Genomic DNA, 27,382 nt, shown 5'->3' with positions numbered 1-27,382 from the left:
CATATTTTTTATGCTGAATGCAGTACCTGTGAGGGTTTCTGGACAATATTTGTCATTTTTTTGAGTTTGTAATGGATTTCCAATAATAAATATATACATACATTTGCATAAGGCAAGCATATTTGCTCACCCCCATGTTGATTAGAGTATGAAATACTTGATAAATCTCCCTTTAAGGTTCATTTTGAAGAGGTAAAAAATTTGCAATTAATCTCGATTAACTATGGACAATCATGTGATTAATCGTGATTAAATATTTAATTAATTGACAGTCTTAGTACCTTGACATTGTGATACCTGCGTCTGCTTCTTCTACTATAGACAAGTCATGCCTCCTCCACTCAAAAGAAAAGCCCACAACAAAGAATAAAAAGTTTGGAGCTTTAGGTTTCCCCAATTTGAGTCCAGATGGCGCCCCTTGTATCATGTCTGGCCCCCCCTCTTAGACCTGAAGCAGCAATAAAATGCCATAAGGCATCAGGGTTACTGGTGCTGGTGTTAATTGTGTAATCTTGTCACAACAGCAAATATAATTCCATAAAGGATCTTTAACTGATTGACATTTTATTTTGCTGAAATTTCAGAAATTTGCTTCAAATTTTATTTGTGTCTAAATACGTTTTAGCTTTAACAGCACAACTATTTTGAATTTACAACTTCCTCATTGACATTGCATGTTACCCAAGTGAACTCTCCAGGTAGTCACATTAGCCATGCTTGCGGCATGGCTCTAGGAATGTCAACGTCAGTCAGATAGTCAGTTGGTCTGTTGATCCACCACTTTGGTGCAGACTGAAACATCTCAACAGCTATTGGATGGATAGCCATGATATACAGACAATCGGGGCCCCGAGAGGATGAATCCTACCGACTTTGGTGCTGCCGTGAGATTCACATTTGTGTTTCATCGCGAAATGTCTCAACTACTATCAGATGGACTGCAATGGATATTAGTAAAGACTTTAATTTCCCCCTCAGAATCACTTGCAATAACTAGCAAACAAAATTTTAATTTGTCCAATACTTTGGATTATGACAAAATATCTGCAAAACATATAACATTCCCATTGTCTGTACTCCTGCTAATTAGCAAATGTCAGCATGCTAACATGCTAAACTAAGATGGCGAACATGGTAAACATTACACCTGCTAAATATCAGCATGTTAGCATTATCATTGTAAGCATGTTAGCATGCTGATGTTAGCATTTAGCTCAAATTAGCACTGTGCCGACTCAAAGAATAGTCATCTCAAAGAATAGACTGAGCTCTTGGTTTTGTTCATTACAGTGAATTCAGTAATGTCATACCTTCATACCATACCTCAAAGAGAGGGAACTAGTTAATGGTGTAGTGTTTATTTGCAATGAAAACCTCATACAGGGATTTCTTTGGGATTTACTGTAAACATGAGCTACTCTGGGGAAAAATACTGTCACATCAACCTTCTGGTATTTATGAGGAGGAAATATGAAATTTGTTTTGTAGGCTTCAGTATCTTCCACTCCGACTCACAAATTGTGGCAACACAGATGGCAAACAAGACAACAAGCAGATGCCGGCAGTTTAAGGTGACAAGAAATTAAAAATGGGAACAAGATTCACACGAAACCAAAGGTGATTATCAAATTCAACAAGGCCAAGTTGGCACTTGTGTCTGTGGAGAGGATTCTTCCAAGATTCTTGTTTTAGAAAGACAAAGTGAGGACAGGGTTGTTGTTGTTTTTTTGTTTTTTTTTACAGTTTGAGATGTGCCATGAGTCTGATGATATGCAATCAATTAAGATTTCTTCATTCTCCCATCTGTTTCTACTGACACTATACAGAATACTGTTATGCTGTTGGGACATGAAATACATTACATTTTTCATAATAGTGGGGTTTCTCACAGCCTCTTTCGTTAACTCTCAGGATCTTGAGATATTACCTCAACTGCTGTCACATCTAGTCAAACATAAAACCAACCACAGAGAAGGAACAGATCAGTGAAATCCGTGTGTGTAGTAAGTTGTTGGAATGTTTGAGTCCGGAGAATCAGCAGGTTAAAGGGAAAAGGTTGAAATAGTCAAAATGGTGAGACCAGACAAAAAAACATTCTCTCCTCCAACAGAAATCACAAGAACTTAATCCCCCAGATTGCCCCACCGGAGCTCCTCTGTGCCAAGAGGACTCAGCTGAGGGCAGAGTGTGCAGCTCGGCTGTTCGCTGCATATGTTTCAGTTAGAATGTTCTCCTGTGCTAAACCAATCACAAGAATTTTATAGCACATTAGCTTGGGTAATTTAAATGATATGACAAAGAAGAGTTAAAACGTTAGTGGCAGCAATGCAGATAGCTATTCCCAACTACAACTACAAGGTTAAAGCTACTACGAGGAACTTTCATTTTGTGTTGATTTTGGCGGTCCCTGTGGACAAAAGCAGGAGTGTTTCCGAGCACCAGAGTCCCTTTTGAAAACCTTTCATTTTACTGCAGCAGGGTCTGACCGTCTGCCTCGCTCAGTCCTGGTTCCCCCCAGTGGACCCAGCAATACGGCCTGGTCCTCCAGCTGCGTGGTGTTGGTGTCTGCTCCCAGCGGGAACCGGCGGAGCAGCGAGGCGAAGCTGTGCTCCTGTCCGGAGAAGGAGCCGCTGCTGCCGGGCGAGGAGCTCTTCACCTATACCGCCAGAGCTCCAACTGCAGGTCGAAGGCGGCAGCGAAGCCGGATCTGGGTCTGTCCACGGTGGGCTGGTCGCTGCCGGAGGCCCCGCTGGAGACTAAGCTGAAGGAGTTTCTGGTGATGATTTCATCTGATTCCGCACGGAATACGACCCTGTGCCATCAATGACAAGCATTAAGAATAACTATATAGAAATAGACAATCTTCTTGCTGATGGTCTCGTTCACTAATATTGGTCATATAGAGGCATCAGTATTAAACTATTTTATAACCAGTTAAAAGTTCCTCACAGTTACTTTAATCTTGATTTTATGTTCAGGCTTTAGCTGTAGAAAGAAAAGGTGCTCTAATCAATATTTTTTTATTAACAATGGATCAAATTACTTTGTGCAACCTGAAAGGGGTTTCTTGTAATGAAAAATCCACAGAGAATTATCACCTAACTCTTTCCCTCAGATCTACAGAGCATTTTAGTGTCTTTCAGCTCATTGTGTTGGTTTTAAGGCCCACACATTTACTGTTTTGATTCACCTTCATCAGCATTGTTTTCAGCCACAGCAGGTTAGCTGTTTTCAGCTGCTGGGTGTGGAGAGTCAACAGGAAACTCCGTCTCCTCCATCAGGAGTGACTGCTGCAGTGTCCTTCGGCAAGGCATTCCAAAGTCAGCCAAGCAAAACAGAAAGAGGCAAAAGCTGCATAACTTTACATGATGGCAGCAAGAAGTGACTTTAAAGCTGCTCTAATTAATATTTGTTATATTATCGATACATCAAATGACTATGTGTAATGTGAAATGGGTTTGCCAGTCTTGACAAACTCATGGAGAATTACTCCCCCAACCCACTCATCTCATTAACCTTGTTTCCATCAGCAGCAGGCAGCTGTATCCAGTGACAATGGTCTGATAAACTCACTGTACACTCTACCTGCCTAGCAGCAAAGAGCAGACACTATAGTGGAGCATTTAGCAACTAAGAGCCAGATATTTTTCTCAGCAGTTGGTGGAGACCATAATAGCACTAAATGCATATTGAATATTAGACTTACATTCATCAGGTGGACAGAAACATGTCTCCGGATGAATGATAATGTTGCTCCGTGTTTGCTCAGAGTGTAAATAAGCCACTGTTTGCTAAAGCGTTTTCTTTGTATCACCTTTGTAACATGATACTATGTCAGCGTTGTGTTTACAGCAGTGTTGTAGTACTCAAGACCGTTCTCAAGACCACTTTTTGAAAGTCTTGTCTCTGGATCGACCGCAGTTTTTTCTCGGCCTTGTCTCAGTCCCGGACAAAAAGAACTCGGGATTTTTATTTCAAGACCACAACTGTGGTGATATCAGTAAATTGCCTGTGCATTGTCTGATTTATTAACATCATTACTGTGATTGCTCACAGAAAACTGGGAAAAATCAAACACATAAAATCCACCTCTGCAATGCACTTTTGATCATTTAATCAAGACATTTCTCATGGCACACTTATAGTATGTATGTGCAGTCTGGGACTCGCACTGGTCTGTTCTTGGTCTTGATCTCATAAAATTGGTCTTGGTCATGACATGGTCTAGGTTTAGGTGGTCTTGACTAAAACACTGGTTTACAGCTTGTTGTGCTGCCCTCAAGTGTCCAGAAAGTCACTTAACGCAGGATTAATGTTATTGTCGACCAACGTCTAGGTCTACTTAAAGTCATTTTACCTTCTATCATGCTTTCATTGAATCAATCTTGTCTTTTTTGTTGGCGTCATAGTTTGTAAACTGATCTTTATACTTATACTTTATACTTTACTTTATACTTTATTGTCAGACAGGTCTGAAATTTGTTTTGCATAACAGCAGCTCCGTTTGCAACATCACAGAAAGGACAAAGACAATAAACAAGGATACAAACATTTAAACATTACAATCACAGAAGACAATATTCAGGGCCCTTTAACGCACATTTGATCTGGGATTAGGCTCCATATTTAGTTTAAGGATTGACTGATGCAAAAAAGAGTGCTTCAGTCTAACCTTATTAAATCGTGGAACCCTGTATCTCCGATTCGATGGTAACAGTTGATATTCACTGTTCAAAACATGATTGGGGTTAGAGACGATGTTGTTAGCCAGCCTCAAGATGTTATTATGATAGGCTGATTCATAGAGTTTCTCAAGGGGTTGACCAACAATCTTTGAGCAGATTTTCATTTGTTGGAGCAGTTTTGACTTTAAAGTAGTTGACAAATTCTTGTACCATGTAGTATAACAATACTGCAGGACACTCATAATCACAGAAGTAAAAAACAATAGAAGAATTTGTTTACTCGCCCCAAAAGACCTGAGGCGGCGGAGAAAGTAAATTCTTTGTTTTGTCTTTTTACAGACAAATTCAATGTGGTCTTTCCAAGATAACAGATGATCAATCATTACTCCCAAATATTTATATGAAAATACCTGCAGGATTTTTTCGTTATGAATAACAATAGGAACTTTATGAGAATCAGATGGTGAACCAAATACAATTTCTTCCGTTTTCTTTGTGTTAATCTGAAGAGCATTACTGTCACTCCACTCGACCATTTTGTTCACGCCATGTTGGTGTAGCTCAGGGTTGTCCGAGTGACTTAACAGGGATATTATAGCCGTATCATCAGAATACTTTAGGATGTATTGATTTGGTGTATTTGTACGACAGTCATCGGTGTAAAAGGTGAAAAGCATAGCTGAACTCACGCAACCCTGAGGGGCTCCGATGTTGGTCGTGATGGCAGTGGAAAGGGTTTTATTTATTTTTACAATTTGAACTCTGTTAGTGAGAAAGGAGGCATACCAGTGTATCAAATAGGGATTCAGTTCCCGCTGGACCATTTTAAAGAACAGAAATTCTCTGAATCAGATTGTGAAATGGTCTAGTACGCTGATGGGTGAGTCACAGCTTAACCCAGGGTCCCTGTACACCAGACAGTTACAGTGGATCACTGTAGGAGGTTTAGTGTCCCAAGGTGTAGTACAAAGTGGTATTAAAAAAAAGCTTTGTTCCAGCAGCCATCCCTCAGATGAACAAGTTGTAGCAACACTGCAGATGCTATAAAAGCAACGCTTGCTTATTTATTTATTTATTTATTCATATGCATTCATTGTGTGGTTTTAGTGCTCATCGGGGGCTTGACCATTTTTACAATGTTTGTCTATTGTTTGTGTTTGTAAAATGTGTGTACACGATGGATACCTTGTCTTTTTACTGCAAACCAAATTGACCTATGTGTAAAAACAAAATAACCTGAACATGAACCTTCTACTCAGGAGTTTGGTTGGTTTGTTAGCATGACTGAAAAACATGAAAACTAACTCAGTCAAATTGAGTGAGAAATCAGGCCATGAACCAGTGGAAGATAAAGGTCTGTGGTATGAATCTAGATTAATTCATTTTTTATACCTTTTTTTTTTAAATATTTCTTAAAGAATTACTGGGAGATACAACCTTTTGAAGTTATTCTGCTGCATGAATTATAGTGCACTTACTTGAATTAATAAAATCTGGCACATGCATCCGATGATTGTCTATGTCTATTTTGGCACAGATCTGGATCCAGATGCACATGGTATATGTGATGGATCAATTAATTACAAGAGACCTGTCAAAATTGTGATTCTTGTACATCTAACATATACAGCATTTAACAGGATGAGTCCCATTGAGATCAGGCTTGTGAGGCCTGCCCTTGAAAACAGCAGCAGATGTACTGGCAAGACACAAGAACCGTCAATAAATTTCATAAATGAGGAAAGACAATTAAAGTAACGGAGCCGGAGGAGAGAAAAAAGGAGCGAGTGTTGAGAAATTAGAACAGAGCAACATATATTATTCACTTTTCCATAAGCCTGCACAGAACAAACATACAGCGCTGGCTTCAGGTGCAGCAGCGAGCATCTGATTGAATGTTTTTTTATAGTAGCATACTGTATAACAGTGAGCAATGATAAAAATGCATTAGTGAGACGGATCTGTCCTCGAAATGAAGATTAATTAAGACAAAGAAATGCTGCTGGAGATGAACATGCTCTTGATGGAGTAGCTCTCGGCAGTTTTTTCCTCAGCCTGCTTAAAATTCAACGTCAAACGGCGCTGCTATTTGCCTATAATTACAACATCAGTCATTATTGATCATTGTCACTTTAATAAACAGCTCTCAACGTTTTGAAGAATTCTCCTAAGATAAAACGCCAGGCAACAAAGCCGGCCTCTCTGCATTTATCTTGGCGACACACGATGAACAGAACGGGCGAAAAAAAACCAAGGAATTGTGGGATTCAGAGAGCTCCAGAATCAACATTCAAATGGTGTTTTTAGAAAAAAGCTAGAGCGTAATGTCGGCTGAGCCTCAAGATAGGGCTTCAAGGATACACTGCTTTTGTTTGCATTGTTTTGTTGATGCGTGTGTGTGAAATAGCTGGGGGGAAATGTCTGTGTCATTCCATTATGTATCAAGGCAAAACACAGAAGGATATGAATTCCAGTCAGAAAAAAAAAGTGTGTGTGTGTGCGTGTGCGTGTGCGTGTGCGTGTGCGTGTGCGCGTGTGTTGTAAGTGCCTGCACTCATGCTTTGGAAACACACAGAACAGTATGTGTTTCAGGACAAAGGATTTGTCTTTGCTTCTGTTTTACAGTTATTATTGTTTCAGTACAGAGATGTGAACAGATACTGTACGAAAGCCAATAACACAAACACCTGATAGTTTCTAAATATCACTGAATGCATGTGTTGAGAAATGTGTATTTAAAGCAGTGATGTCCTGTTATCCTGATGATGAAACTCTGCTGGCTGTTAAAGAGTTATGGAGGGCACATATATGTGTAGATATGTCCCTTCAGCCTAACCTGCGTTTTTTCTGCCCTAACCCGATCGGGTCCGACCCGATGTGTTCGGGCCGTGTCTGGCTGATTTTTCAAAATTCCCTCAGGCTTGAATCGGGTCGAGTTCATGTCAAATTCCCGGTGTTTTTGTTTTTTCTTTGTTTTTTTGTTGTGATATTTTTGGGCTGTGCCGAACATTCGATAGGGGAAGGCGCAAGACAGAGATCATGTCACAAATGCCGCACTGAAAATATTTCAATTGACTTTAGCTTCTAATAAAAAAAATTATATATATATATTTTTTTTTTTTTTTTTTTTTACAGTGGAAATTTAGGTTTTTGATCGGGTTCGGACCCAAAACTGGTGCCTTGGTTTCGGGTCGGGCCTGATTTTTTTGGGCTCCAATCATAGCTTTAGACTCTGACATTGCTGCGTGGTAGTATGCTAATGCTTCAAGACATGTAGAGTGTTTGTTAAATATGAGATAGGATAAGAACTGTAAAGCATAAGGCACATACCATTGGGAGCTATCATTGGCTAGGTAGCCTTAAAGAAGCTGTACCTCTACTTTTGGCCTGACTTTATTTTCTGCATTAGCATTATACGCTGGCATTGAGCATGAATCATTGCAATCATTTTTGCTGATAAATGGGTATTTTCACTGCATATAGTGCCAACAATAGTGAATTAAAACAAACTCACAAAGGCAACACTAGATGCAGAAAATGCTTACATGCTGCAGTTTAAAGTAATTCTGAGTCTAGTCTTCTCGTGCTGTCCTGCAGACCTCTGCTCCTGAACAGGCACCCGATGACCTGATTAGAAAAACAGACTCAGAGAGAGAAGAGACATTGGCAAGAGGTTCCTCCTTGTGGACGTAATTGGCAATAAGCCATCAATTAGACCAAGACATATATCCTGCAGCCTCTGGGCCAGTAAAGGAGGAGCAATGAGGAAGCACTGGAGCCATAGATAGAGGCAGCCAGGAGGAGGAGGAGGAGGAGGAGGAGGAAGAGGAGGAGGAGGCAGAGCCAAAAGAACGCAGGACGTCTGATGATGCAGCTCTTTCACTTTCTAGAAAAAGACGTAGAGAGAGAGGGCTGCTGGTGAAAAACTGCTGATGATTTTTGAGAAACTTTTAGAAAAAGCAACACTCTTGGGTGCTTTAACGTGATTAAATAGTGGATACTTTTTCTTCAAACTTTTTTTGGCATTTATGTTAGATAATTAAAGTCCTATTTCATCTCCATAGTCTTCTGAAGATTAAGAAAGCATGTCACATTTCTTTTAATATATTCTTTATTTTTATTTACAAACTCAAGTGCTGCGATTGTCAAAATGATACCAAACAAGATCATTGTCTTGAACTGAGCTATTGTGTTGTGGATTCCTATTTCAACTCTTCTCACTCCCAACTTGTCAGTGGCCCTCGGCGTCTGATACTCACACACTTTAGCGTCTGTGTGAGATTCACCAGGCTTTCAACTAAACCCATCTGTGTGATTATTAGACGATCAGAGCAACTGATATAGTATAAAGAGCATGAAAGTCTGCTTAGGGCGGGTGGGAGTCGAGGTCGGATGGGTCCAACAAACACAGGACTTTCACCCAGGAGATCGCTGTTTGTGTCCCGTGTGAAACCAAGTCAACGTTGACTGATTTTACCTTAGTTTTGTTCGTTTATTATTATTTTACCTTAGTTCCATACTTAAGTAATGGCAGTTACGTAACAAGCGTACATTTTTTAACCTAAACCACAATCTTTTCCTAAGCCTAACCAAGTGGTTTTGTTGTGTAAGTAAACCTAAAAACCAAGTAAACTTATTGGAAGTTTATTTTGAGACTGTATGCATGTAATGAGCAGAAACTGTATGTTTCCTGTGAACACGGAAGGTTATTTTGAAAAGATGTCCCTGACACGTCCAAAACTGACACTAGAGAGGTAGCTAGAGCATCATAGTTTGAAGCGTAGGGCCGCTGACCAAGCGTTGGTATTTGACAAGTTAGGAGTGAATATGTGTTGCGTATTTGGTTGTGGTCAACCAAAGCCTTTGGATTACTGTCCATATTTCAATAAATAAAACATAAATTTTTGCTGTTTGATTTAGAAAGGTTTTGTGTTGTATCTGCCTAAAACAATCTGAACTCATCCCGGGCTGTATGACACACTGAACATACAGTTTTCTCACATCTTTACTGCCACATCCATCTGCTGTTTGGGCTTTTAAAAACATTATCTTCAACAATTGCTCTCGATGATATTTTTTTGATTCAGCATGTCTCCTGCATGTACTGGATCCCTAAGAGGGTGACAGCATTTTATGAACTGAATTGTTAGCATGCATGGGTAGCCAGCCATCATTTTCTCCGAGAATAATAAATCCTTCAGAGGAGTTTGCACATTTAAAGAAAAGCAATGTATTTAAGAGTTCATACATCACTGACTGACCCAGGCCGGCCAACATACGTGTCAATAAATCTCCCCTTGTGGTCACACACTGCTGACAGTTGAATTGAATGAAATCATTTTGTACTTGAGGAAGCAGCTTGTTTCTGTTGTTGGAGCCTTTATTATGGCCCAGCAAGCATTTATTGCCTCAATTGATATTCTGAAAATATGGGACCAAGCTAACTGGGCAAATCCTGAACCTGTCTCATGCAGGTTTTACTCAGATGTCAGGAAAATAATCCTGTCCTGCAAGCTTTTTATATGTTTTTTATGCCACCCTATGAATGATGTCACTCACAGTACAGCAGGTCATACTAAACACTCTGCTTAACTCTGTATTGGAAAACTACTGTAGATGAATAATAACAACGTCTCAGGTCATAAATATCATCGAAGATGCTTAAAGGGGCAGTCATATGTCGCTCTACAGGAACTTAAAAGTAGAGCATCTGATGTAGGCTTTGGCATAATGTAAAATAAGCAAAGAGGTCAGTAAAGTAAGCCCGGTTTCAAATACAATAACCACAGAGACCTGTTTGCTGCATCAGGAGGTAAACATTAAACATACTAAAGAAGGATGCATGTTAAGTTACTCGCTAACATTTAGAAGATTAGAAAAGTTAGATGTAAAGGTAAAGGTGACATGTGCTCCATGAGGAGCGAAAGGCTTTAAATAATAATAATACAAAAATCCAATTACCTTAGAGTAAAAAATGCCTCTTCGCCTCCAACTGCATGTCTAATATTTGCCTGTGTTTGTATAAGTCAGCTGAGGGTCATGTGACCACACAAACACTGTCTAACTTGCAGTTTTTCTTTGTTTTATCATAGTTTTCTACTGCCTTAGGGGCACTCACATGTTGCATCTAAAAACGTATGGAAAAAACGCCAGCCATGCCGCTTCCATCCTTTTATCCGAGGTGCTTGAGGTTTCCGTTACTGAGCAACCAAAACTTGCGCGCTGCGATGGTGATGATGATGAAGTTGCGGTAATTTAGCAGTTAGCTTCACTGACTAAACTAAACAAAGTCAAAACAAAGATAAATGGATTTCCGGCACCGTCAATCCCTCATAGTAGCTTTACTGCTCGATTTCTCTGTGTCAGTTTGACTGACCTTTCAACCAGATGTTGGACGTCCTCGGACAGAAAGGGTGAAGCTAGTAAAATAGTCTGTTGGATGGATCGTAAAGCTCCATCAGGTAGCCCTGCACTAAAATAATTCACTTCTCCTCCATATATTCACCATAGACTGATAATAAAAGTTGAAGTATCTCTAGTTTTTATCTCGGGACGCGGCTGTCATGTCCTGAAAAATATGTGCTCGGGGAACACTTGCGCGCTGCGATGGCGTCGCTCTCACTTTTGCGCGTGCCTTCTACACATTGACAACAATGGATTTGAGGGCACAAAAAATGTAGACCAATTGCTTGGTCCAATGCTACTTTGGGGCTTCAGTTCCTAACTGGTCATAGTTTGAGGATCAAAGGGATAACAAAGCAAATTAAAATCCCTGTTACACAAAATAAATATGATTTTTTTTTTCTCAGATGTGTTTTTTTTCCTCATTCCTCAACAATCTGAGAGGAAATCAAATCTTTGGTCCAACCGTTGCCTCATTAGGGGGACCCTGGAGCACAGATTTGCTGCTGGGCCTATCAACCCCACCGGCCACCTCCCTTGCACAGGAGATCTTAACATTAAAATATTAAAAAGAATATATCTAAATGAATATACATTGAATAATGCAACCAAGTTTGCTATTTCAGGTCTGCTCTCAGAATAATGTGTGCTAAAGTACTAGCATTGAGAAGTACAGCAAATGATCTCCACACATATGGACAAATTGATTATGTGTATTCTCATTAGTAATTTAATTAATCTTCCAAAATGTGGCAGTGTCCATTTAGCTATACTTGGTCATTAAATTGCAAATCATGATTGTCATATGTGTTTCAAGTGCTTTCCTATTGGTAGAAAGCGAACTGAGGTGGCAATTGCCTAGCAAACAGTAAATGGAAATAGATTGTTACACAGTGTGAGCGAGCCAATAATGGCATCATTATCCTCCACAACAAATATAGAAAACATCATTTGAGCTCAGGCTTGTTTGAATTATTTCCAAGTAGCAAAGTGCTTTGAGGCCTGAGACGTGATCCCCCAGCACCATCCCTGCTATTGAGTTTGCAGAAATGCACGCAGTCCCTTTGAAATGCACAGAGGCCGCGCTGCGTGTGCAAACACACATCGTTGACAAAAGGTTTTTCCTTTTTAGAATAAGATGGTGCTTGAGGTAAAAAGCCTCACAGGGAGTGTATGTGTGTGTGTGTTTGTGTCGGCAATATCACAGAGGGGGTTGTGCATGCGAGACTGAGGCTCAGGCCAGCAGTATGCTAAATCAAATTTCATGTGTTCTCAAAGGCTGTCAAATTGTTGTTGAACACGCAACTGTGAGCAAATGCCACTCTGGTCACTGAGACTACAGGAGTGGCAAAAAAACATCCTGGAAACGAGCATGCCAAAGGAAATATGTAAAACATGAATTAAAAAAAACAAATGACACAGTTGTGACACAGGTGGTATTGTATTAAGGCTGGCAGCGTGAAAGCTGAGGCAGCGTGCATTTGTACAAAATATGTAGCCAGTCTGTTGGTGTGGAACATTACCCTCTTTTTCTGTTAGAATTTTTTCTCAGTGGCAGCACTGTTGGAGGCAGAAATTTGCTCACCGGCTGAGTTAAACCTTAATTGGTGGAGCTTTTTGGCAAACTTGAAAGGTAACATCATGAATTAAAAACTAAGCAAGGCAGCCCCAAACATCTTCTCCCAAGTCACATCCTACAGCTCCCCCAGGGGGTTCCTATGGCGTTCCGGGGCCACATAATGTCTCCAGCAATTTATGGATCAGCCCTGGGATTTACACTATAGACCAGTGGTTCTCAACCAGGGATCCTTGAGGGAGTTCCATGGGGTCCCCAGAAAAATGGGGAATAGTTTATTTTCACTTTCATCGACTATATGAGCCCAACATGAGTAAGACTCATAATAGTGACTGCTGTGATCATGGGTTTCCCTTCCTCGATATCTCCTCAACTCTAGTTGACAACTATAGAATTGTCACGTCTCTGGCCTTGACTCCAGTAGTTTTTCAGTGTTCTGCTTCCCCTGGGTCTCCCCCTCCCCTGCCTGTGGGTGTGGCAGGGGCGCGGCTTCCTCATCAGGCACCTGGTCTCACTCTCCACTCTGCACTCTGCACCTGTCAACAATCACCTAATCAACCCACAGTACAAGAACACCAGCTTTCCTGCCAGTCCTCGCCAGATTGTTCTGCCTACCAGTTGTGCCAGCCTCCCATCGAGCCATCCTCACGCCGCCGCAGCTCATTCCTCCAGCTACTCCACCCTGCTCAACAGCCTGCCTGTCCCCTGCCTTCTCCAGCGCCCTCACCACCTTTATTATAATAAATCCACCTGACTTTCAACCACCATCCAGCTGTGTCTGTGTCTGCTTCTGGGTCCTAAACCAAAGCCCTCACAAGAATTCTGGTCTTGAGCATCTAAAAACCCCAATCTTCTCAGACGGAGGTCCCTGAAATGAAATGGGGGTAAATCAAATGGGGGTCTGCGACTTTGACCTTGACAAAAAGACTGGCCATAGACTGTATATAAGACGTGGACAAAATCACTGTGACATCACCCATTGAGTTGTGGCCATCTTGTTTTTTTGCAACCAGAAGTGACACGAGAGGGTGGAGCTAAGCACAACCGAACGCTGAATAAGACATTTTTAGACGACCAAAATGTTACAATTAACTTTCATGAACTGAAAACACACTGTGAAAGGGTTAAAGTTCTAAGACAAAAACATGGACAACTCCCACCCAGACTGGACAAAGCTGTGGTAGTGACCTGTCAATCACAACGTATCAACACTCTAAAACATCCCCTGCTTTATGGTCTATTTGACTCTAAATGGGACCATAATTTACTAAATGAACATCATGCTGTATTGAAGAAGACTTGAAACTAGTGATTGAGACCATAAACTCATGTTTACAATGTTTACTGAGGTAATAAATCAAGTGAGAAGTAGGCTCATTTTCTCATAGACTTCTATACAATCAGACTTCTTTTTGCAACCAGAGGAGTCGCCCCCTGCTGGCTGTTAGAAAGAATGACAGTTTAAGGCACTTCCGCAATGGCTTTGCTTTTCAGAACCGAATGTTGCAGCCTGGACGTGATCCAACACCTCATCTGGCTCTTTTCAAAAACTGTTATGAAATGGGGCCTTTGGCATGAAACAACTTCTTCTGGATTAGGGATGAACCCTCCTACAGTAAGGCCTTGGAGGTAAACTCACCTTCAGGCCTTGGAGGTAAACTCACCTTCAGGCTCTCAGTCATGCTTAGTTTGAAGAGATGAAAAGGAGCATGGGGGGTTAACATGCATAGGCATAGGGGACTGATCAGCTGCCAATTGGGCAATGACAAGGGCTTTGTCATGTTGAATCCTGCCTCTGTAAAGATAGATAGCATATAGGTTGGATTTGCAAAGTCACCTAAAATATATTGGCATTGATACATTTTCAGTTTGCACCGTGAGCACTAGGTTTTAAAAATATGAGCTGGCCATTTCCACAGAATTAACTCGACTGATGATATCCATCTGCCTCCCAAGCAGCCCTGCCTCTATTATTTTATAATGATTTTGTTTTTATCAAATAGCACAGGACACGGTGGAGAATGGCAGGAATTATGTGGAGAAAAACCTCAGTCTGTATCAGTCATGTGAATGTGTTGACACTCTTATGTCACTGCTCTCAAAAACAGACTTGCCGCTGAACAAACACCTTGCGGCGACAGGTGAGTTTCACTGAGATATGGCTTCTGACATGTGACAGCAGAGCAAATCTACAGAGGAACATCTGACTGTTACCTTAAGTCTTGTGACATTTACGATTTATGACCAGAAGATGACTATGATAATATGTTTTCCAATATATGAAAAGGAACTGAGTGTACATTGACTTCTTGGCTTATGAATCTTCAAAATTATACATCAGAGATTGAACAGGTATGCAGTCTCCTGCAGGGATTCGTATATTAAAGACAGTATAGAACTTACTACACTTTTTGTGATGAGAAAAAGAGAAAAAAAATGATGAGCCAGAAGCACTTGACGTCCTTGAATGGCGGAAGGGAGCTGTTCTGTCTGAGCAATGATTGTTTCTGGCCAGGCGCCAGCAAATAGAAGGGTTTTATAGAAAACTGGACAGGCAGTTAACAAAATAAAAGATTTGTGGAATTAATTGGATTGGCAGAACTTCAGTGGTGGTGTTGTAGAGAGTTTATATTAAATTCACTTTTGAGGAGTTTTATTCAGCAGAAGTACAGTGACCCCTTACATCAGACAGAAAGTTAATGCACAGTAGTAATACTTTTCATATTCAGAGTGTTCTAACCACAATCACAAACTAACAGAACTTGTTTTAGTTTACATTGCTCTGCTATAGCATGGCATCTCTTGAAAACAGTTTCCATATATTGTCAGTATCTAACAAAATGATAGATGGAGTCACATTGGAGACTGTTGATTCTGTGTATATTGCAATGGTTTAAACATTCACTATTTCTGGCCTCTTGGGGGCAGCGCAGCAAGCTGTAGACACATATTTTGTGGTGAACTTGCTAGGAAAGTTACACATCCAGCAGATATGAAGCATTATTAGCATTCAGTTTGAGTTGCGTCTGTGTCCACATTGGCAATGTAAGTCCAACACTGGTTTGGTCTCCACCAACTCCTGAAGGAAATAAATGGCTCTTTAGCTACTACTGTAGATGTTCTACTGTCATTCACCAGCTAATTGCTAACATTGTCTGTCATTTGGTGCTGGGCAGGAAACGTACAGTTGGGTTATTAGTAGGATGCACCGATCCGATTATTTCGGTCCCGATACCGATGGCGATACCCGGGCTTTGGGTATCAGCCGATACCGAGTATCGATCCGATACCAGTTATTAAATTAAAAAGCTGTATGCCTCACTGTGTGGAAGTGACTGGGATCATTATTTTACATGTAAGGCAACATCAGGCTTGACATAAACATGACTTTCCTAACTTTATAGAACAAAGTGTTACAAATAAATACATAGACACAAATTTACTGAATTGTTAATTATTAAAATAATAAATCGTGCACCAGCAAATTGGCAAAGAAAATCTTCAAAATTAACAGGAATTACAATTCAGGTGTAAACCTTCTCAGTGCAGCAACAAATTGGTCAAAACTTAAACGGGAAGGTAGGTATGCATCCCTAGTTATCAGAGCTTTTTTGCTGAAAACAGATGCCTGCTGCTGGAAATGGGGTTGATAAGAGTGAACCAAAACAGTTAAGTTGTAGGCCGTAAAACAAAAACAATGAGCTGAAAGACACGAATAGGCACTGTAGAACTGAGCTGCAGAGTCAGGCGATAATTCTCTGTGGGTTTGTCACTACGAGAGATCTCTACCGTATTACACATTATGACTGGACTTATGGTTAATATAGACATTTTGATAAATGCAGCTTTAAGGCATAGACTGTAAGCGTACTGTTCATAGATGGACGACGCGTCCCTACTTCATCCCACTGTACAGAAGTGAAGACAAAATATCCCGAATACGGGAGCTGCCATGTTGCGCGTTTGACGTCATTTGGCGCCAGAGTCTGCGTAGTCGTGATCGGAGGGCTGGAGCCGCGGTACAACGGTCCCTCCCACACACCTACCCGAACAAATCACGAGCAGCTTGCTAGCGTGAGAGAACCACTGCTATCAATCAGGATGTCTCACCCCCTTTTCATAGCATCGAGTAACTAATTAAAATCGAACTTATCAGAAAATGAGCACATGGACATACATCAGAGTGATAAGAACTACCTAAAATGACAAAACCATCTTTTTGATGTGTATACTTTGATCATTTAGTTTGGCTCATGTCCCATCCACTAACATGGAGGAGGCAGGATTTGTGAGCTATACTGCAGCCAGCCACCAGGGGGCGATCCAGATGTTTTGGCTTCACTTTTGGGGAGCTGTCATGTCGTCCATCTTCATATACAGTCTAAGGTTTAAGGCTAACACAGAACACAGCTGACTCCAACCCTCTGTGCCACGGGCTGTATGCTAATTAGTTATCAATGAGAAACAATTAAGAATGAAATGGTCATAATGTGTTTCTGGCAAAGTTACAATAACTGCTGAGTAAATGGCCTTTAAGGAACAGCTTACATCCTAAGAAGCCCCACCACAAGAAATAAAGAGCAAATGAAAAGTTCCATATACTCAATATCACTGAAAGAAATGAAACACATCTTTAGACCTGAGCGTTCTCACAGTAATTATTATTAAATAAATTATAATTACAAATAGTTTGTACACAAAAGAAAAAATAAACGTTTGCTTCTAATAGTGCAATTACATTAGTCCTTAACTAAACATACAGTACATAATAGCATTAAGAAAAATGACAGCCATGTATTGGTCTCAACTTTCTACATTCCTCTTCCTTTGTCTAGGTCCTGCTCTGCTTACAGCTCCACACACCCCTGGGTAAACTCTCCACGGTTCTCTGGCAGATATCACCTCTCGAGTCTTGCATAACGCCCCACTCTGGCTCCCTTCCAGCTGCACTCCCTCACATCGTCGTGATTCATCGCTGGACCCTCCTTGATCCCTATCGCAAATAGGCCCTTATCAGTCAAGAACCCCCCCCCCCCACCCCCTCTTGAGAAATCCATCCCTTTTTCATATGCGCCACTCGCTCGTAAAGGAATTCCAATAAGACGGCGTAAATCAAGGCTAAGTCGCCCCCGTTCTCAAGGCTCCAGCAGAATCAACATGAGCCTGGCGGTGGGCCTGAAAGCAGGACCGTGTTGTGAAGCGGCGCTTGTAAAAGGAGTTATTTGATTTGGCTGGCTAGGCACAACCGGTATGGTTATGTTCAACATTCTTTAGCTAATGGTCCATGTTACAGCTACTCTGCACTCGGGGGGGATTAGAAGGGAGTGGATCAAAAAATGGCAACGCTTTGAGACACTTTATTCTGCTGTATCAACCTGTGTGTTGACCTGTGGACAAAATAGAGTACAATACGCACACTAACACTGCGTGAGTGCACAAAATGTGATGTGTGGCCAGAAGGTATGTGATTGGACAAGTACAGTGTTACTGAGTGCATCATTAAGTTTTCTATAGGTTGATACACTCTCAAAATCTTGAGCCAGAGATCAGGCTGTGGCTGTATTGGGCAGTTTCCAGGTGAGAATGTGTGTAACAGTGTGATTGCGAAGAGGGCGTTCCTAAAAAAGTGAAAATTGTTCTTTCAGCGAAACAATGCTGAGTAAATAAAGGTTCAAATGAAATGCTCGACTTCAATAGAGAGATTTATTTAATGATAATAAAGGTAAATGCAGCTGTGGTTCTTGTCAGATGACAGATCTTCAAGTCTGACACAACAGCAACCTAACTATAAGGGTTGTTAAAAAAATCATCGTATTTCACTCTGCCTGAATATAGTATATATTCTGTATCAGCTTGTTCTAGCTCTTTGTTGAAGCTCGGTGATGTTTACACTGAAGGAAATATTTAAACCCAAGAATTCATATTTTTTTATGGCTACGTCATTACATCAAATGGAAACATTATAGATGTCTTGTGCATCATTTTATACACCCAGTTTGGGATCTCCACTAGACATTAAAATAAATTCATATGGATTCAAATAATGTATGGCAGTACGGCATGAGTTTCTAATGACCGGCAATCCAGCGGGTCTGAGGGGTTAAAGAGGTTAAAACACATGCAAAATAAAGTAGACTTACAGCATGGTTGACTATTTCACAGTTATCGCTTTACCAGTACTTCAAAGGGGACATATCATGAAAAACTCACTTTTTCAGTGCTTGTGCTCATACATTTGGGTATCTGGAGTGTCTACCAACCCACACTGTGAAATAAGACAACCTAGTCAGTTTTTGTGGGCTGCCTAGATCAGAAAACATGTGATTCAACAAGCAATTCAGATTTGTCCCCCCTTCCTATGTCACATGCAGATTCATTAGAATATACCGCTCACAGCTTGAAACCTAGTAGAAAGTATGAACCTGAAAAACATGATACATCCCCATTAAAACTCAGTCTGCTGTTTCTTCTTCTGTTGGGTCACTGCTTCCTGTTGTTGCATCAAGGTGCAAGCATCTGCAGGTTTTCTATCTAATTGATGTCACTGATGCAGATTTGTGTAATCTGCACAGCACAACTGTAGTGTTTGGTTCAATTGAAAACTCGCGGCCTCCCAGGCTTTGATGGCCTCATATTCAATCATCACTCCAGCTTACTTTTTGTATCGTATGTCTGCCAACAGCAATCCGACTTGTGTCACTTTCAGACATCATCTATTACTGTTGCAGCACTTTGGCAGAGGCCGGTATCAGACGGATTCCCTGTATTCCACACTGACAGCCCAAATGCAAGTGTTGGCGGCTGGCCAGCATCACTCATTGAGAGTAAAGGTTTGTGGAACGCACCCGTGCTTTTCTCACATGTAGTTTGCTCACAACTATCATTCATCATTTAGACAAGTCTTTCAACACTCGACGGTGCAGAAGCAGGGCAGACAGGAGGAGAATATGGGGCTGTTACGCCGCAGATCAGAGAGCTCTCAAACACTCCACTCCAGTTCATATTTTGACAGTATTTGGACAACAAGTCCCAAATAAAGTGTCAAGAGCTCTCAGCGAGCACCGTTGAGGTTCCACTGAGCAAGGTGCTTAAAATGATCCAATGAAGATCCCAGTGGGTGAAGCTGGTCTTAATGGGCAAACATGTTGATGTCAAGAATTGGCACTCTCTTTAGATCAATAAAAGTGAATCTAAATAAAAACAAACTCTTTAATAAAGGCCTTTACACACCGGGGGTGTGACAGTTACGCAATGTATATGTCTAGGGCTTTTATTGTGAAAGTTAAGAACGGAAAGAGTGGATCTGGTCTGTGTTGTCTTTGTCAAGGTTGAAAGGACTAATAAAGTTTGCTGTACTGGTTTGGACGACGGAGCCTCCATGTTGTAGTTTTATCATCCTCAAAAGTACTATAGTGTAAATTTTGAATATGTCCGTTCCAAACAACGTGATTGATTGATACCTTTATCCTTGGTGGGAAAGCTCAAAAAAATGTTCCTTGTTACGAAAAAAAAAAGCCTTTTCGCCGCAAAAAGTTCAGAACAACAGTTCAAAGAAAATATATTGACGTGCAAATTAGTGGCACAAAAAAGGCCTTTAGAAAGTGACTGAAAATAAAAAACAGTTGTCCTGTGGCATTAACATGTTTGCCTAATAAAGGTGACAAATGAAGGAAAACCTGAACAAACGACTGGAAGATCTCAACCCAACTGAACATCAATCGGAAATTTTGGAGCGACGTGTTAGACAGCGCTCTCTACAACCTTTACCACCTGAGGAAATATCTTTTGCAACAATGGAGTTCATCCCTCCAGTTTTCAGTAGGATGACCAGATCCCAACAAACCAAATGTGGGACACAGAGTATGTTTGTGTGGGACAATGTGGGACAATGTGGGACAATGTGGGACACGTTACCAAGGCTGAGAGGTAGTCCACAATGTTGATATAATGTCTATCTAACTGAAATAATAAACATTTCTATTCTGCCCCTTACCTCGTAACATCTCTATGCTTTGTCTGAATGCACCAATATATCGGCAGATCTCTTTTTGAGCCACACGTTTTGTGTGAGACTCATATAAACTGTTGCTTCATGACGCTTCATTCCCCCTGTGTGAAATTGAAAAATAACTGGCAAATTTCACAAAAAACTCTGAGAATCGCCTTCCATCGGCTTATAAATACTTATAAGTAGTTTCGCAGTCTTTGTTGTCGCTGCTCTTGCTTTTCTTTGTGGTAGTTTCCATCGATTTCCACCTAAATCGGCACAGCTTTTGACTTTGTTGTGACTCGCCATTTTCTCCGTTGGGCGTAGCGTAGCAAAGACGGTGAAATGTTAACCTGCACTTGACCCACGTGTGGGCAGTTTGACAGCAAACACATGACACCCTCCCCTGCTTTATTCACAGCCATTGGAAAGAAGCCAGAGAGAGAGAGAGAGAGAGAGAGAGAGAGAGAGAGAGAGAGAGAGAGAGAGAGAGAGAGAGAGAGAGAGAGAGATTATTAAATATTCAATATTATTTAACAAAAAAAAAAATAAAACAACACATCATTAAAACAAGATTCACAGAATCCAAATTATGTCAGTACATTTCTGAAGGACAGCTCGTCATCTACAACCCGACAAAGCACATTTTTGCAACACCATACACTGGAGAATCTTTCCAGATCCTTCATCATTCTGTAATAATTAAAATCTATTTTTAAACGAGCTTTCACCATTTTTACAAACACAGCATCATCATCCACCGCTTTCTCTATTCGGTTTCTCCTGCTCAGATACACGGCCATCTTTGCAGTCCCCAGAATGAAGTTAAAAAGCTGGCATTTGTCTTTACTCTTCTGAGAGTACCTGTATCCCAGAATGAAAACATGTTTGGTGAAAACTTCCCCAAACAGTCCAAAAAGCTGTCCCAACATTGTGAACAGCGGCAGCAGTCGACAACACTCCATGAAACAATGAAAAACAGTCTCGCGATGAGTGCAAAATGGACATTCATGACTGACATCAGAATTAATGACCGAGACAAACGCATTCACAGCCACGATACCATGTATAACCCTCCACTGCAGGTCCGCAGTTCTTTTGACCAATGGTGGTTTATACAGCGCTCTCCATTCAGGTCCAACACTATCACTGAGACCTAAGTGAGCTCTCCATGGAGTGTCAGTTTTACCATTTAATTTGTCCCTGTTCAAAACTTTGACAAAAGTTTTATACATTAATTTTCCTTTTGCATCTTGGAAAGAAAACTCAGAGGAACTCCCACTCTTTAAAAACAATCCTGTACAGTCCTTAAAATCTGGGAAAATGTTCACCGAAGGGAATACATCATTATCATCAGGTTTAACAGAGCCGTCACAATACTGCTGTAACAGAGTCCGCTCACTAACTGTGAGAGCTTCTCTCCATCTATTGAGCAGAAGAGAGATAGCTCGAGTCGATTTCACCTCTAGCCGACAGGCAAGAGGAGCTGCATTGTCCAAGTTTGCACCTGCGAGCTGAACTACATGTCCCAGAGTCACCACATTAGACTCACAGAACCGCCTGAGCAGAGTCGGCCCCACCTGACAGACTGCACTGAAACGGGTCCCATAAAGAACTGGTTCCTGGAGCAGCCAGTACATTGAGCTGTGATGTCCCAGCCTTTTTTTATTAAGGAGGCTCCACACCTTAAACAGTCCACGATAGAAAACTGGTAATTCCTTGATGTCAGTCTGTTTTAAGTCCATCAGAAACAAAGATCTGTTCAGTCCCAGTCCACCTAGCTGACTCAAAATGGTGCAAGCCAGCGGCCTCCACACTAAATCAGCAGGACCACACAGGAACCTTTGTAGGAACTGGAACCGGAAGGTAGCCCCCCTGCTGCTCAGATGGATCAGGCCCTGTCCTCCGTCATCTTTCGGCAGATACAGCACACTCTGAGGCACCCAATGCAGTCCGTCCCAGAAGAAGTTCACAAGAAGAGCCTGGATCTTTGACAGCAGATCAGGTGGGGGATCGACACATGACAGGCGATGCCATAAAGTGGACGATACCAAATTATTAATGATGAGGACTCGACCTCTGTATGACATTTTTGTTATAATCCACTTCCACTTTGCTAAACGACCTCTGACCTTCTCAAGAACATTTTCCCAGTTTTTAAAAACAAATGATTGATCACCTAAAAACACTCCCAAATATTTCAGCCCCTCCGTCCTCCAAATCAACCCCCCAGGCAAACTGAGCTTCCTCTCTAGTCCACCAACACTGAGAGCTTCACTTTTGTCCCAGTTAACTTTAGCTGAGGATATTGAGCCAAACAGAACAAAGTTTTTTTCCAACGTGTGAATATCCTGTTGGCTGTCCACCAGGATGACCACATCGTCTGCATAGGCTGACAATTTTAAAGGTGCATTGCAACCAGGAATAATCAGCCCCTTAAGATCAGATCTAAGTTTGTTCAACAACGGCTCGATGGCTAGAGAATATAACATGCCAGAGAGGGCGCAGCCTTGTCGAACTCCCCTTTGAACATGAAACGGAGCGCTCAAACCACCATTGATTTTGAGGACGCTCTGAATGTCACAATATAAAACCTTAACTGTATCAATAAAACCAGGACTAAAACCAAAGGCACTCAACGTGAGCCATAAATATTCATGCTCGACACGATCAAAAGCTTTTTCTTGATCTATTGATATAAAACCAGCTTTGAGGCCAAACAGCTTACATATCTCTAAAAGGTCTCGAACCAAAATAATGTTATCAGTGATCAGCCTGCCCGGTACACAGTAGGTCTGATCACACTGAATCACCTGTTCCATCACTCTGCTCAGCCGCGTTGCCAACACCTTAGAGAGGAGCTTATAGTCAGAGCACAGCAGAGACACGGGCCTCCAGTTTTTAATGAACTGCAGGTCACCTTTCTTCGGCAGTAATGTAAGGACCGCTCTCCTGCAGCTAAGCGGCAGATGTCCTCCGGCAAGACTGTCACTCAGTACTGCCAGCAGATCCCCCCCCACCACCGACCACAAAGACTTATAGAAGTCAACAGGTATACCATCGATTCCAGGAGCTTTCCCACTTTGCATGCTCTGCAGAGCAGCATAAAGTTCATCAGATGAGAGAGCTGCTTCCAACTCCATGTTACTCTGCTGCTCAACTTGAGGAAGACCGGCACAGAAGCTGTGAAACACTGCCTGCTCCTCTCTGTGTTCACATTTGAACAGGTTACTGTAGAAGCTGACAGCATGTTTACGGATTGCAGTGTGATCAGACAGAACCTGCCCAGTGTCAGACCTTAAACTATGAATGAACCTTTTCTGTCCATTTTTACGCTCGAGACCAAAGAAAAAATGTGATGGGACATCCATTTGGGCTACATTCTGAAAGCGGGACCTAACCAGAGCCCCCTGAGCTGAGACACTCAGCAGGTTGGCTAACACACACTTTTTGATTTCAAGTGTCTCAATGTGTCGTTGGTCTCTTGTGGTCTCAGCTAAGTCTCTGAGTTCCTCCACTTCAGACTCCAGAGCTTTCACTGAACTAGTCAAGGTTCTTGTGACATTCTGAGTGTACTGTTGACAAAACTGTTTGATTTGGACCTTTCCAAAATCCCACCACTGCTGTAAAGACACAAAATCATGTTTCATATTTTGGTGATTTTTCCAAAAAAAACTAAAAGTTTCTCTGAAGTTCTTATCCTCCAGTAAAGCCGTGTTAAAATGCCAATAAGCACTACTGGGTTTTACACATTTTATAAAAACAGAGGCTGTTACAAGCGAGTGATCAGAAAAGCCAACAGGGCTGATCAAACAACTTTTAAAAACATTAAAATGATGCTTAAAACAATAAAAACGATCAAGCCTGGCCATAGACAGTAAATTATCTTTAACATGTGTCCAGGTGTATTGTCTCTGTTTGTTGTGAAAGCCTCTCCACACATCACACAACTCCTGAGCCTCCATGAGATGAATGAGACGAGTGCGAGAGGCAGCGTGAGGCTCTGCATGGTTCCTGTCTAACCTGCTGTCCTCAGTGCAGTTAAAGTCTCCACCGATGAAGACATATTCTTCACTGTTACACTTCTCAATCACCTCGTTTAAAACATCTAGAAACACGAGTCTCTCCGCTCCCACAACTGGAGCATAAATATTAATAAATACCATCTTTACATTTTCATACACTGCTCTTACTTTTAACAGACGACCTTTAAGAACTTCTTCACATTCTACCGACTGAGGAATAAAGTTTTTGGAAAAAAGAATTCCAACACCACAACTGTTACTGGTTTTGTGAGTTAAAAAGGTTTCACCAGTCCATTCTCTCCTCCAGTCAGCCTCGTTATCAGAGGTACTGTGTGTCTCTTGTATAAAAATAACATCCAACTTTTTAATAGAACACAGCTTGAAAAGAGAAGCCCTTTTCCCATCATCCCTTGCTCCATTTATGTTCAGGCTTCCTATTCGTATGTCCCCCATGGCATAGAAAAAAAGTTGTAAAACAAAAGCAACTGAATAAAACAAGAAAAAAAAGGAATATCTATCAGACTTATTCATCATCTTTGAACTGTTTTTTGATCTTTTGAACTATTTTCTTTATACGGTAAGTCTCCTGGTCAGTGAAAGCTTTCTCCCCAAAAATTCTTGGACTTCTGAGAGAAACCTTCACTGAATCAACAAAGAGCTGTAAATCAGGGAACACGCTTTCAACTCTAACATTCCTGAGTCCCTTATTGTCCTGCAGGAACTTCTTAATACTGGTTAAAGAGTAGACACTCCTCTTGTGAGTCCACGTCTGTGAGGAAGCTAGAGACTCCACATCACTCTCCTCATCACCTTCACTCTCACCTGACTGCAGGCTGAGCTCACTCTGAGGAGAGGTCTTCTTCACTTTACTAGACGACTGACCCTCGTCACTAGTCAGCTTCCTCTTCGTCTCTTTAGAAGAGTCTTCATCCACCAACATCTCACTTTCCTCCTCCAGAGAACATTCTGCCTCCTTCGTTTCAGTCTGTGTGTCGACTGTGTCACTATTAATACTGTCAGCATGTGATTGATCAGTAACCTCCACAACAGCACCTAAACCAGCAGAGACTGGACCAGCCCCCCCAGAACCAGCAGAGACCAGACCAGCCCCATCAGAACCAGCAGAGACTGGACCAGCAGGGACTGGACCAGCAGAGACCGGACCAGCAGAGACTGAACCAGCAGAAACTGGACCAACAGAGACTGGACCAGTAAAGACTGGACCAGCCCCCCCAGAACCAGCAGAGACCTGACCAGCCCCACCAGAACCAGCAGAGACCGGACCAGCAGAGACTGGACCAGCAGAGACTGGACCAGTCGCACCCGAACCAGCAAAGACTGGACCAGCAGAGACTGGACCAGCAGAGACCGGACCAGCCGCACCCGAACCAGCAAAGACCAGACCATTAGAGACTGGACCAACTGCACCCGAACCAGCAGAGACCGGCCCAGCCGCATCTGGACCACCAGAACCTGAAACAGCAGCCTCAGAACCAACAGCCCCTTGCTGCTCAGCTTCAGTCTGCTGTGTACTGTGTGTACTCTGAGTATTATCCTGCTGTGTACTGTGTGTACTCTGAGTATTGTCTTGTTCTGGACTTGGTGCTGCAGGTTCACCATTATGTGTCCCAGCGTTTTGTTTCTGTGGACAGGCACGGATGAGGTGACCCTCCATTCCACAGCCAAAACATTTCATTCTTCCTGAAGACACATGAACAGTGTAGTCAAACTCCTCCACCCTGAACTTCAACATCAAGTTTAACTCCTCAGTGTTGTTCTTTAGAATCATGAAGACCTGCCTTCTGAAGGAAACCACGTGTTTCAGGTGTGGAGATTTACAGCCCAGAGGAATCAGTTTAATTGGAGACATTAAATGTCCATGTCTCACCAGTTCCCTCTGCAACATTTCATTACTAATGAATGGAGGGACTTTTGACAGAATGATCTTTTTGGCCGGATTAACCAGCGGCACTACCTGAACAAAGGTGTCTTTAATCACCACACCTTGTTCAACAACCACGTTCACTTTATCAACGCTGTCCAGAAAAATCACGACTCCATTATTCATTCTGGATGCAGACTTAACACTGCCATAACCGACCATTTCTCCGATTGCTAAACTGCAATCCTCAACGGAGCAGATAACAGCTGGACAGAGTTTAACTCCATGCCGGCGGGTGAGCTTCTCCAGCCCCCCGCCTCCGACTCCAAGAGCCGGCATGACTCCCAGCCGAGCCGGTCGGCACCGCTCCGGAGCCAAACACACTTCAAACTACAGTTATAAATCTAACAACTAACCAACTAACTAACAAACAAACAAACAAACAAACAAACAAACAAACAAAAGATAGAAAACACAATCACGCTCAGACACGCTCTCACCGTCTTCCACTCCAGCATGCACTCAGAGAGAGAGAGAGAGAGAGAGAGAGAGAGAGAGAGAGAGAGAGAGAGAGAGAGAGAGAGAGAGAGAGAGAGAGAGAGAGAGAGAGAGAGAGAGAGAGATTCGCTGTGATAACTAATACAAGTAGAACTAATAACAAAAATCAATAGCAGTGGATGTAAAAGAGTGATAATACAACTATTGGAATTGATATCATTGGGTCGTCCTCAGACGGGCTTTCAAGCAGAGCTTCCAGCTATCTCAGTCCACCATACATCTGGCTAGCTCACCAGCACTGTCCAGCATCTCTCCTCAGTACGTCCA

At 41.8% G+C, this 27,382-nt stretch overlaps 1 long non-coding RNA gene across 1 annotated transcript in view; it reads right to left on the bottom strand.

The window, feature by feature from the left end:
• Positions 1-13,452, bottom strand: part of LOC141777766 (uncharacterized) — a 404,619-nt gene extending 391,167 nt beyond the window's left edge. Inside the window, exon 1 of the long non-coding RNA XR_012595966.1 lies at positions 13,240-13,452. This is a non-coding gene — a long non-coding RNA (uncharacterized LOC141777766). The remainder of the gene's footprint in view (positions 1-13,239) is intronic.
• Between the last annotated feature and the right edge of the window lie 13,930 nt (positions 13,453-27,382).

Source organism: Sebastes fasciatus, chromosome 11 (assembly GCF_043250625.1).
Source record: "Sebastes fasciatus isolate fSebFas1 chromosome 11, fSebFas1.pri, whole genome shotgun sequence".
In the NCBI taxonomy this organism is placed as follows: Eukaryota; Metazoa; Chordata; class Actinopteri; order Perciformes; family Sebastidae; genus Sebastes; species Sebastes fasciatus.
This window is presented reverse-complemented; position numbering and strand designations above follow the sequence as displayed.